Genomic DNA, 12,873 nt, shown 5'->3' with positions numbered 1-12,873 from the left:
ACTAAATGTGTGAATAAAAAGTAGATAAAAAAGTATTGATTTAAAAAATGTAAACGTTGTGTATAAAAATTTGGGCATTCAGAAAGTATATGTTGGACGGATATAGTGCAGTTGCACCGTGAAAACATTGGAGCTTGTTCTAACAGCACGATTTTCTACATCAAGTATGACCCATTCGTAATCTAGTATCCGCTTTTCCGTTTTTTGAAAAAGGTCAAAATTCGATAGTAGGTTTAACTCGATGAAGCTTGTTTCTGCTTTCAATATCCCATTCTCTTTGCAATTTGTTTAAAAGAAATATTTTTATGTTAACGTTGGAAATAAAATTGCATATGTTATATATAGGAGCCGGATCAGAACAAATAAGGTGGCGGTGAGTTAAAAACTTGTCTCCTAAATCTTATCAAAATGACGTCACGTTTCCTGGTACTGAGGGCACTCATAGAACCAAAGGCTTTGCCCAAGATCCATATTTTTTTTTTAAGGAAAAAATGCGATATAATTGCTTTATTAAAGAATAGATTGAAGTATGATGCCACATTGATTAAAAACATATGATGAATTTTTCAGAATTCGTTCATATTATCTCTGAAATAAATATACAAGGCTGTTCAGTCATTTTTCAACATCATAATTGAAAATATGTGAGAATACGAAGACAAATGAAGTAGCGAGAATTATTTTTTAAAATATTAGGTTACACTCTCAAGAAAGCAGTGATAGAGTGTCAAAGAAAAATAAACAATAAATTCTATTCACTACTTTAAACTACCCGATTTAATCAACTTCTGAAAGAATCCATATATTGCAAGTGTTGCGTCACGATCAAACGCGATGAGAGGTAAGTTTCTCTGCTCAGAGAAAGAGATGTAAGAGAGAAAAAAGCTGAAACGTTGTTCTTTTTTGAAAATATGACGAAAGAAAAAAAAAAAGCGTTTAACGCTGTATTTAATGCTTTGATTTAAATATATGTTGTTGATGTTAGCTGCAGCGTTATCATCTATGAACAAAACTGCCTACATTCATTTTCACAGTCAATCCTAATAGGAAATGCAACAAGCAAATGTTTGAGAAAAATCCTTGCTATGTTGCCAAAAAGAAAGGATAAATCTGTGTTAAGTGTCAGGCTAGAATCATAAAAGTAAATATTTGTATAAAGCGAGAACAGATTGCGAATAAAAATATAAACTTAAGACATTATTTTTTTACATTCAGTCATTTTTTACATTTATTAATAAATACTAAAAGCAATTATTGAATCAACGATTTAATTATTATGTTCCGATGAATTTTAAAATTATGTTAATTACATACATATCAATTTTTTATATTGATATAATCTTGGAAGAATATTTATTTAAAAAGTTTGTCCTTCGATCATGACTCTAAGTGATAAGGTTCTATCCCATATAGCATCCATTAAGGATAGGGGAAGACGTTAAATTAAATAAATTAAGCTACTAAAAAGACTCGGACCAGCATATAACATTCATTATGAAAAATATTTCTAAATATGTATATCTTGAATATAAATCTTTATTTCTTTAGTCATATTCTTTTGAAATTTATTAATTATCTATTGTTTAATATTAAAAACGAAATACTGCATAGTTACTTAGTTTCAGTTATTAAAAAAATGAATAATTATTTAAAGAAATGATATAACAAAAAAAATCAGAGGCAAGAAAAAATTCCAATAATATTAAATCAATCAATTAATGATGTATTTTATAACTGTATATGAAACAGCGATCTTTCATGTTTGTTAAATCTGCTGTGTAATTTTTTGTCACGAATTTTGTGCTTTTATGCAAAATATTATGGTTACCGTGCTCTCTACAGAAATTTATCTGCAAATTTTGTTTTTCTCTGTTATGATCGCAATATATGGCGAATTTATTTTTGCGCTCCCAATGATAGGATATACTTTGCTAAAGGTGTTGTTTAAGTATGTAAAATCAAAGATTATATGCAAAGATGAGGTCGTTGAGGAAAAGGTAAACGACCATTTTATAATCACCAACGTGCAAGATTAACCAATTTGGCTGTTCTGCCAAGTTCTGGGTATACCAGAAGAGCCAGAAAATAATATTTATGGCGAGATTGGCAATATTATTCAAACATCGGTGCGAACAATTTGCACAGGCATTTATGCAAAAACCTAGGTATGAAAACCAAACTGGAATTTCCAAAGAATTATCATCTGATCAAAAAAGGCGAAATTCTAATCGTCTATTCTAAGGATGTCTGTTTGCTCTGCACATCGTTAGGTATTAAAGCCAAATTCCGCTCCCAAATGTGGTAGAATTTAACATCGTCGGATTGCAGAACCATGTTCAGTAGTTGGCTGAGAGCTGCTGAACACTGGACTAATCGAAGATTAGATTTAGATTTAGATTTCTGGCGCAAGATCCTGTTACAGAATATGCTGCGCCGAAGCAACTTAAAATTTTCACAGCAAGATAAAAAGTAGTTTATCGTTACAAGAAGCACAACTGACAGTGTTTAAACTAGTCAAAAGTTAAGGAAAGAAGGTATTAAAACTGTAAGTTAAATTTCATGGATGATACCAACATCTTTAATGTACGAAAAAACGTTTGGATGATGCGACTCACCCAATAAAAAATCTAAGATAAAATTGTTGGACTTAAAATGCTTCCATCGAAGATTGGTGAAACTTGCGCATTCTATTAAAATGTGTCGGATTGTTAAAATATCTCCACAATTAAAACATACTGGCGGTGGCTCGGCAAAAAGTAAAAACCTGTGTGTCAAGCGAGTGTGACCAATGCGTAGTCGGGATAAAATTACATCATAGCGCCTGCTTAGTTTTGAAGACCAGTTGGCCAATTGTGGTTTAATAAAGTGAAGCTTGTTGTTAGTTTCCATGTCCCATTGATTTTGCCACTGGCGATAGCACCAATGAATAATAGCTGTACGCATATCTTTATAAGAAATACGTTGGGGCAAAGTTACGCTCGCTGACTTGGCTGCTATATCTGCGATTTCATTTCCAGAAATACCCATGTGCGAAGGGATCCAGGAAAGCAAAACTCTAATATTTTTCAAATATAGAAGACGGTATATCTTCTTCACTTCCTGTAGAAGTGGATGACCGATAGAATCGAAGATTAGAATGGACGACGGACAATCATACATATAATTCCAATTTCCTTTATTGTTATTTATTTTAGATGATGATCTAACAAAAGATTAAAAAATAAATATGAGCTGATCAAAAAGGGCGAAATTTCAACCATCTTTTCTAAAGATATATACTTGCTCTGATCAAAGAAGCGACTGAAAAAAGGAATTATGACTTGATAAAAAACAACGAAATTTCAACTGTTTTTTCTAAAGACATATACTTCCTTTGCGCAGTTTTGAGAATCAAAACTAAACTGTATTCCTAAATGTGGAAGAAATTATAATCTTCTGGTACCAGAAATCTGTTCAACAGTTGGTTGAGAGCTGCTGAACATTAAACTGATCGAAGATTAGAATAAAGAGATGGACATCGGTAGATATATTTCAATTTCAGGTATCGTCCTCGTCATCTGAGTGCTGTTCAAAATTATGAGATCTGTCCCAAAATAGCTCTAGTGTTGCTTTAAAACGGGATGTTAATGTAAGTGAACTGAACTAACTTACGAGGGGCTTACTTTATGGGGCTTACTTTCAAGTGAAGGTAATGCTATCGTTTTTTTCAAAAGCATAACATTTTATCGAAACTGCGTATGTGCTGTAATTTGCACGATATGAAATTTTATTCTTCTGAAAAAAAAAGCATATGACAATGTTTCAAAGATATGGAGTCCGTAAGAATGATAATCGACAATTGTTTTGCACAAAGTAGATTGCCTTTTCTTGCGGCCATTAAATTTATCTACTGTTGGTCGAAAGAATTAACATCTGGCAAATTTTCCTTAGAAAAAACTTTATATGATCTATCCTATAGTTGTGTACTAGAAAAAATATTTACGAGAGATATGCATCTGCAAGATGCAGAATCATGAGAATGGGAAAAATGTGATTAAGGCTCTATCTTCGACTCTATCGACTCTTCGGCTCTATCGACAGAAGTCTATTTTCGAAATGCAAAAACCGCGTTGGTCGCAAACTGCCACTTCATTGTATTTTCTGTGGTATATGTCGAGAAAGAAGGAAGAGTTTTTAATAACAATGCCAGACTGAAAATCTCCTGCCTTGTTAAACGCAATAAAAGATAATATTGAAAAAGGAGTGAAGATTTACTCTGACTCATGGACAGCGTATCAAACCGAAGAATTCAAAAAATCTGGTTTTGGCCATTTCAAAGTGAACTAAAGTTTGCAATTTATAGATCCACAAGCAGGAGATCATAAGCAGATAATCAAATGTGTGTGAGATCCGCAAAATGGCGGAACAAAAAACATAAGGGTACAGCGAGGATTATAATTTCGAATCATATTTAAAGAAATCTATGCGGCGAAATAAAACCCTTTCGATTTCAGAGGGTATTGCCAAACATTTTCAGTCAGAAATCAAGAAAAATAATAAGTATTTTGTTGTTTGTTGTCAAATTATCGCCAACGAGTGTTAATCCTCCACCGTTAATTTGTTTCTAACGAAAAAAAACCAATAAACATTTGGTTTGGTTGTTTGTTTTCGCCTACAAAATTATCGCCAATGAATCGCTAATCCTTCACCGCTAATTAATAGGCATCGAAAAGCGTTATCTATTTTTTGCATCCGTTGAATTCGTTGAAAGCCGTAGTAATGCTGGAAGAAAGATTTTCTTGCAGGGCACAATGACTGTGTTAAATCACTGTCTGATTTTAAAGGCCATTGGAATTTTGGCTAGCGTGAAAGATCTATACTACCTTTTTTAAATGATTACTGTCATGCATTTTTGAATTATGTTTTTCTTTACAGAAATGGCAGAAGGAAAAAGACTTTCTGTTAGTTTCTTATATTTGTTAAAGAGGGAGCTTTTGCGCGGTTTTGATTGATACACTATTGCTTCTTCTGGTATTGAAAACAATTATAAAGCAGATTTTATCAGCATTTAGGGCATTTGAATTGTTAAATAAAAGAATAAACGTAAATTTAATAACTTCAGGGAGTTCGATCATTTTTGCAATAGGCTTACTGCCGCTTCATGACAAGCATTCCTTTTTTTTTTTTAGGAAATATAGATGTTTCTTTTAATGTAAGAAAATCCTCATTGGAGATTTTTTGAGTCCAAGTCTGATGGGGTTTTCAGGATCTTTCGTAATAGAATGTAACTTAACCAAAGATAATTTGTTGTGATTGTTTCATCTACACTTTTTAGACCTCTAATTATTTCATCAGATGCATCGGCAATTTTGTCAGATGTATATAACTGAAAAACATCATTAAAGTAAATTCGTAAAAGTTTCTATTAAGAATGGCATAATCTCCTTTTTCTTATCAAAATTTTAGCCATGTTTCTATGTTACTAAAATCCGATATTAAAATATATTTTATCTCAGTAGTTGATTCTTCAGTTAAGAAGACCAGAGAGATGATGGAAGTTTTTGAATGTTGGAACGAGTTCCGTATGCAGGAATCATTGATATATATATAGACATTAAATATGGCTCAGTCATTATATTTATTACCAACTGATTTAATGTTAATTCTAGGTAAATGAAAATAACAAATGATAATTTCATTCATTAGTATAAAATCATTCACAGTATTCATAGATACTTGCATATTCAAACTATCAAGATATTTCTGTAGTTTGCCTTTGATTTCGAAATATTTATTTTTGAAATTTCCAGATTCACTCATATCTTCAGGCACTTCAGCATCTGCTGAATCAAAATCTAAATAAGTCTAAATAATTATTTGAATAATCTTTTATGAAAACAGGATTGAGAAACTGGAAATCCATTTTTTCCTTAGGATTCAGATTGATTCAAGAACATTTTTCCGCGAGTTAATGTTGTTCTTGCACAGGTGAATTTTTTTTCTTCATTGCTTTTATATCTTCTGTCATTTTGCATGAAACAAAAGATGTTCTTTAAAAATGAAATGAAAAGTACTTATCTGTTTAATATCTAGTTCCAGGTAATCTCGCCGATACTTTCAAAATGTTAAGTTGCAGTAGTTTAAAGTATATGGTGAATTCGATCACAAGTTAGCTTTTAAAGAAATATTCTGGAAGCCGTTGTTATTATGGTAAAATCCAATGAATATATTGAAGCTTGATTTAAAGTGCAGATTCTAATATTTTTAGATTTTTGAAAACATTTACAGTTCGTAAGTACCGCTACAAAACGGTAAGAAGAAAATCATTAAACAGCAAATTTAAAAAATTGCGTCTGGCAAGAATACAAATTTTAAACTGAAAACGAGTGCAAATAACTAACTATAGTCTCGTGACCCCTAGTAGAGCGAGATTAATGATTCAAAGAAACTGAAAACAAATTAGTAGCGCCACCTGAAGGAGATGTCACAAGTTAAGTTTATAGAAATGTAGGACAATAGATAAATATGCTGTCAGGATAATTATTTCTTTAATATTAACTGTCAGAAAAGCGGTTATCAAGGGGATGGGAGGGAGGAAGATAAAAATAAATGAAATATTCATAGAGATTTTTTTTTTCACTTTTAATTATCTGATTTAACCAAGCTCATAAACTGTCTATTATGACTAGTAGACAAACTGCAATTAAGAAACTAGATTTAACTTATCAGAAGTCTGTATACAAAAAGAAAGAAACTAATAAAGTTGGGCCGTTACAGGCTTTTGTTTTTCAGTTTTTTTTCCTTACTCACTTGTCATTTTAATCCTGCCCTTTTATTTAAGTCAAAATTTGTGTACTTATTATTCATATGGATAAATCAGTTTTGTGGAATATCACTTCACTGCTTTTAATCTAATTGGACTGACATTTGATGTTCACTATATGCCTAAATAAATATTCACTTTTCCTAATAAAATAAATATATGCATTAATATAAGCATGCGTAGAAGCGAAGAAAGTCTCCCTATCTGAAAATGTGACTTTGGTAGCCCTAGGTAAACAGTCTGGAGTTACTAAATTTTGGAAGATAGAAATGTGCACTTCAGAGCTATTTTTTTAAAAACATTTTGATGAGAATCTTAATTGGATTTAATTAAAAAACAAATAATTGAAATACACACAATTTTCATTTCAACATCAAATATTTTGCATACGTTTATTGGACCTGAAGTTCAAACAGTCAACCAACCATATTTATGAATGAAATTTGTTGGAACAAATACAAAAAAAAAATGATCTGATAGTTGGGTTTTGTTTTGCTTTCAAATGTAAAATTTCTGAAGGTTTCTTAAATTTTGTGATCCACCATTAAATAATTCTGTATAATAAGACAAGAATTTCGTCGAGAAGTCGAATTCGATCAGACTTTCACATTCTGCCATTAGATTAGATTGCGCTTCTATTCAACTACTGCTCTTCAGTTTGGACAGGAATAATGACATTAAAGGCAAATTTAGCTTGGTGTGCCAGAGTTTGAGATTTCGATGGCCTTCTTGTCTGATTTGTACTTTTTCAGTCGACTTTTTTTCAATACCTTGAGAAAAGAATTCATTTTATTTTTAGATATAAAAGTCCTCGAAATTTCTTATGCTCTGTTATCTATTTTTGAATTATTTTATTTAACATAAGAATTTGAATATGAAGCTCTATTTGCGGAGAGACGTTGAGGATTCGAATTTGATAAGTTTATAATCCTGCTTTATGATTGCACAGCGCTTTTATTCAAATTCTACTACTTTGTTTAAATAAAAACGAAGGAACGGAAGGCGAAAATAGGTTGTTCGAATTCCTTTGCAAATCAGCTCATTGTGTTTATGTGTAGTAAGCATTTTATTCTCGTCTCTTACTATCCGGAGAATTAAATCACATTCCTATCCAAAATAAGTTAGGTGGAAATCAATCAGACATTTACATTAGAAAGCGTAACACGATTTGATTTACAAAATTTCAAATGATACATTAAACCCAGCTTCCTGAAACATTAATCTTCCTATAGAAACTTCTCAATTAAGCAGCCACCCCTCAAAAAGTAGAGTTCTTTTAATTGTGAAACCATTTTACGGGATGTCTTAGAACTCATGCATGAAATCATAGATAATAATAGAACCGTAATCATCGTGATAGAAAAGAAATTCTTCGAATACTGTAATATTCTCGATATAACATGTGCTACAGCCATACAACCAAACAACTGAAAAATGAACTCAATACAAAAATGTTAAAAATATTCAATTTTAATCTCATGTGATTGTGAATTAAAACAACTCCTTCCCCGAATGATATTTTGACGTTAAAAAATTATTAAATCATTATTAGAAATAATTTAATAACAAATTGATACAGTTAATCCTCTTATATTCAGTTATTCCTTCCTCGAATGATATTTTGACATTAAAAAAAAATTAAGTCATTAGTAGAATTAATTTAATAACAAATCGATACAGTTAACCCTCTTATATTTCTGACACGTATCAAATCATCCTCTTGCGCAATAAAGATGTGTCTGACGGCATCGAATTGGTGAATTTTTAAAATTATAATATGAAATTAAGTGAAAGTATTGAGTCATTTAAAAAGTAAAAATTATTTGGTAAAGCCTCAATTCACAGCTTTCATTATGTTATTATAAGGATTGGATAATTATAAATGTCCCAAATAGTCATCTAATTAGAAGATTAAATAAATTCATTGGTGAAGAATTAAATGTTTTTTTTCCCAAAAGATAATTTCCTTTGATTTTAAAATGAAAAATTAATATGTAAAGTAAAATTTTCGCAATTAAAGTTCTTATACCATTCAGTTATTACTCATAATTGCAAAAAAGGGGAAAGTTACCAGAAATTTCAATTTTTTTTCATGCTATTTTGTCTTGGTCAAAGAATACAATTTCTAAGAGAAAAAAAAATATTATCAAAAAAAGGACGATGATTACTCTCTATCTAATAAAATGGAAGATTTTACAGTTTTTAAAAATAATTTTTCGATTGCGATTGCTTGAACCCTCAAGAGAACGAGTCAAACTAGAATTCAGCGATCTTAGTGAAATGCAACTCATTAAATGAAAGCGCTTTACCAATAACACATAATTTTACGATTCAAAATAAAGAAGATATGCAAATTTCTTATAAGATGATTCAAAGACGTTGAGATAAAATAATTTATTTTATCTTCTAACAACATAACAGGATTTTTGACTTCACTTCTTGCTTTACAATTTCATTTTTTTTTCTTCAGATTTTTTAAAGAGAATTAAGAATATTAGCAATTAGAATGACTACAATTTCAGAAAACGTTTAAAATGCTTCAAATTTTTTTCAAACGAACGTCGATGGATTTCCACAAATAACTAACAAAAAAGTACAACTGATTATTTTACATGTTGAATGCCGTATCAACTATATTGGGTGATAGCAACAGTTATCGTTCAATGTAGAATTTGATACGAGTAAAATATGCCTAGTTTTAGTTTATTTTTTTTATTTTACTCTCCTTATTTCAGTTATTATCTCCTTATTTTAATTACTAATTAGATATTTTCCCCTCTATTATAATCAAAAGGGAGCAAAGAAGTAAGCATTGTATTTGCAGTCCGAATCATATGCATGAGTCATGGCAGCGAAAGTCTTAAATTAGTAAGAATTGTAACGATCGAAAAAAATCACTGAGGTATCCGCATTTCACAATTGATAATGCATGAAATTCATCCACTATAATATTTAAAACTTTTAGTATACTTTAGATAAAAATCCTAATCTGTCTGTCATACGTGGATCCAAATGATCTAGTTTAAAACCTGCAAGTTAAATTTAAATCATTCATAGACTTCGTGATACACAATTACTTATCTATTAACACCTTATGCGATTTATGATTTCTTAATTGAATCTATATTCAATTAAGCAGATTCTCTAAAAAGGAGTTATCATCTAATTAAATAATGGAAAAAACAATATTTATTTATAAAGAGTGAAATAACGAACTAAAAAGGAAATTAAACAGATTTTTTTTATTTATTTCAAGCTTTAATCACTTAAGGATCGAATTATTTTTTATTGCCATATGTACATAAAAGATAGAACGAAGAAACTCGAGTATATCCTTACCTATGCAGTTAATTTATTTTTAAGCGATTAATTGTAATTACCGCTGTTCTTTATTTGTAAGGAAGAGTAATTGTCTTTTTAATTCTTCACAAAACTAATGTCAGCAAAGTCCGATGTCATTAATGTTTTTCTTTAACTCTAAACGTTTCTTTGCTCACCCAAAGCTAATTAGATGCTTATAATACTTTTCTGGTCGCAATCACTGTTTAAATTCTTTAAAAGAAAATGCTTCGATTAGCAATCATAATTAGATGCTGCGATCTCGCAATATTGATTAAATAAAAAATTGTTATGAACAATAAAAGGTACTTATGAATAAGCGGTCGAAGATTGGCGATAATTTTGACATATTTTAACACAAGCAGCATAAACAGATTCTTGTTTTCTTCTCATAAGTTAAAAGCGAGTTCGCAGGGTTGGGTTTTGGTGCTACATTTTGACAGTTTTAGCTGTTTCACCATTAATTAATAAGTACCTAATAAAATATACATAAAGTCCAATGTCTTCGTAGCGATTTTAGTGGAATTCTAAGATTACAAAATTTTCTAGACAAAGCACTAAACTAATATCCGTATCATTCTAACTCCAATATTCAATTGCTCCGAAAAGAAACACTTTTGGATTTCTAACGCAGACGATGAACGTGACTAAAAATAATGATATGGAACAGGCAGATGTTTTAAGAGAAGTCCAAAGGCAACGAACGGTCCCTATTGGGCTGCATAAGTTTATGAATTACCTCTATAGTTTCGTCATCCGCCAGTTGTTTGCATTTTCTAGTCCAAACATCGAGGAATTTACCATGTCATGTCTGCTCATGCGCTTTCATTTAACACTTTCTGTTGAGTTTTAATTGGCATGGACTTTAGTCATTGTTGGTGTAGTGCGTTTTTTTGTCTTTCCTGCCATTAAAATTTCGCCCTGCAAATAAATTAGATGTTACTGTAGAAAAAATTTATAGTAATTGCGCTTTCATTAGACATTTTATATATTGATAAAATTGCACTTTGAAGACATCTGTTACATTTTCCGGTCATCTAAATATCGATAATAGGGCGAGAATAAACTTAGATGAAGTTCTTGAAAGACAATTTCCCATTTGTAATGATGAGTGAATTAATACTTGTGATGCCAAATTGTGGTTATTATATTAAAAAACAACCAATTTTGGTAAGTTTGATTAAAATTTTTTTCCCTTTAATATATTTATTAATGGAAATGTAATAGTTGTTGACTCTTAATAAGGTGGTGATTGTGATGAGCAAAAATTATTTTATTAAATATTAATAGGGTAAAAAAAGGAAAATTGAGTACTAGTTTCTTGCTAAGGTGGCAAATGTTTTAGCCAAAATTAGCGAAGTTCGCCACATTAATATAATAAAAAATTTAGAAAATACATTTGACAAATTATCGTTTTTATAACTGGGAGCCATTCGCCGCCATGCACCAGTTTCTTCTTATGGCTATTAATAGTTAAAAATTATCACGTTTTGATGGATAGCTTGATATATTTTTAAACAAATTTTATGGTTGACAAAGATTGAATTATTATTCATAGAAGCCTAAAAATTATTTATAATAAACTCCTTTTTATAAATAAATTTATCGAATGTATGAAATTACTGAAAATTAAAAGCTGATTTACAAAACTTATCTGCTTTGATTTTTTTTTAAGATAGCATTAAAATTTTCGTAATCATTAAAGTACTTAGAGCTACTTGGAGTTATCATAAATTATTTATTTATAAATGGATAATTTAGACTTATAAATAAGTGGCATATTTCTTCGTTTTTATATTATTAGCCTCTTTTAAGATACTATATTTTCTGTATTGCTTTGAAATGATTTAAACATTCAGCTTCGATTAACTCACGTGTTTTTTTTTCTTTCTGAAATCAACGATTATGGGATTTTCGGATTCCATAATTTTATCAATATTATGTTAAAATAACGTCTATAATAACGTTTTGATTTGAAGTAGTAATTAAAAAATATTTTTATTTCTGAGTTGTGAATGATAATTAAATACATCTACATCTTGAATAATCGGTGGCACCAAGAGAATAGCATTTCGAAGCCTTAAATTCTCACGACTTTTTGATTGCTGTATAATGTCTCTATTACTAATAAAAAAAAGTGTGTCAGCGCTGTACAGGACAGACAGTTTGATCTAGACTTCTAATGTACTAACTTCAACTGTACTTCAGTACCAACTTCAGATGTACTTTGAAAAAAGAATCAACCTGGTCGAACAATTTTTGAATTTTGATGTCAAAAAATTATTCCACTAAGTTGTTTTTAATGTCTTATTTTCGTGAGAAATCTCAATAATATCGCTTCACTATACATTCTCCAAGGAAAAGAGAATAATTGAATTCTCAAGTGCTTAACGTTGCACCTGTTTTGCTAGATATTATTTCGTTTGAAAGTTTGTCATCAGTAGTATTCTGCCCTTTTTGAGAGATGTAGCCAAATAAGAAAAAATCGACTTGATGCTTCGATGAATGATTTTTCCAAATTTTTTTCCTCCATTTTGTGTATCTTTCCAGTAGAAAAAGCCGTTTATTATGCAAGTATAATTTAAATTGGTACTTTCATTAGGAAAAATGGTTAAAGTGAAGATTAGTGTGCCCATGAGTTTGTTGCCAATATGACAATCCAATGGAACGCTCTTCCAGTAATCCTAATGCTGTTTTGTTTTCTACTTTTTACAATGGTTGAGTTGTACATA

Source organism: Argiope bruennichi, chromosome 1 (genome assembly GCF_947563725.1).
Source record: "Argiope bruennichi chromosome 1, qqArgBrue1.1, whole genome shotgun sequence".
NCBI lineage: Eukaryota > Metazoa > Arthropoda > Arachnida > Araneae > Araneidae > Argiope > Argiope bruennichi.
The sequence above is the reverse complement of the archived record's forward strand: the minus strand, read 5'-3'. Positions refer to the sequence as shown.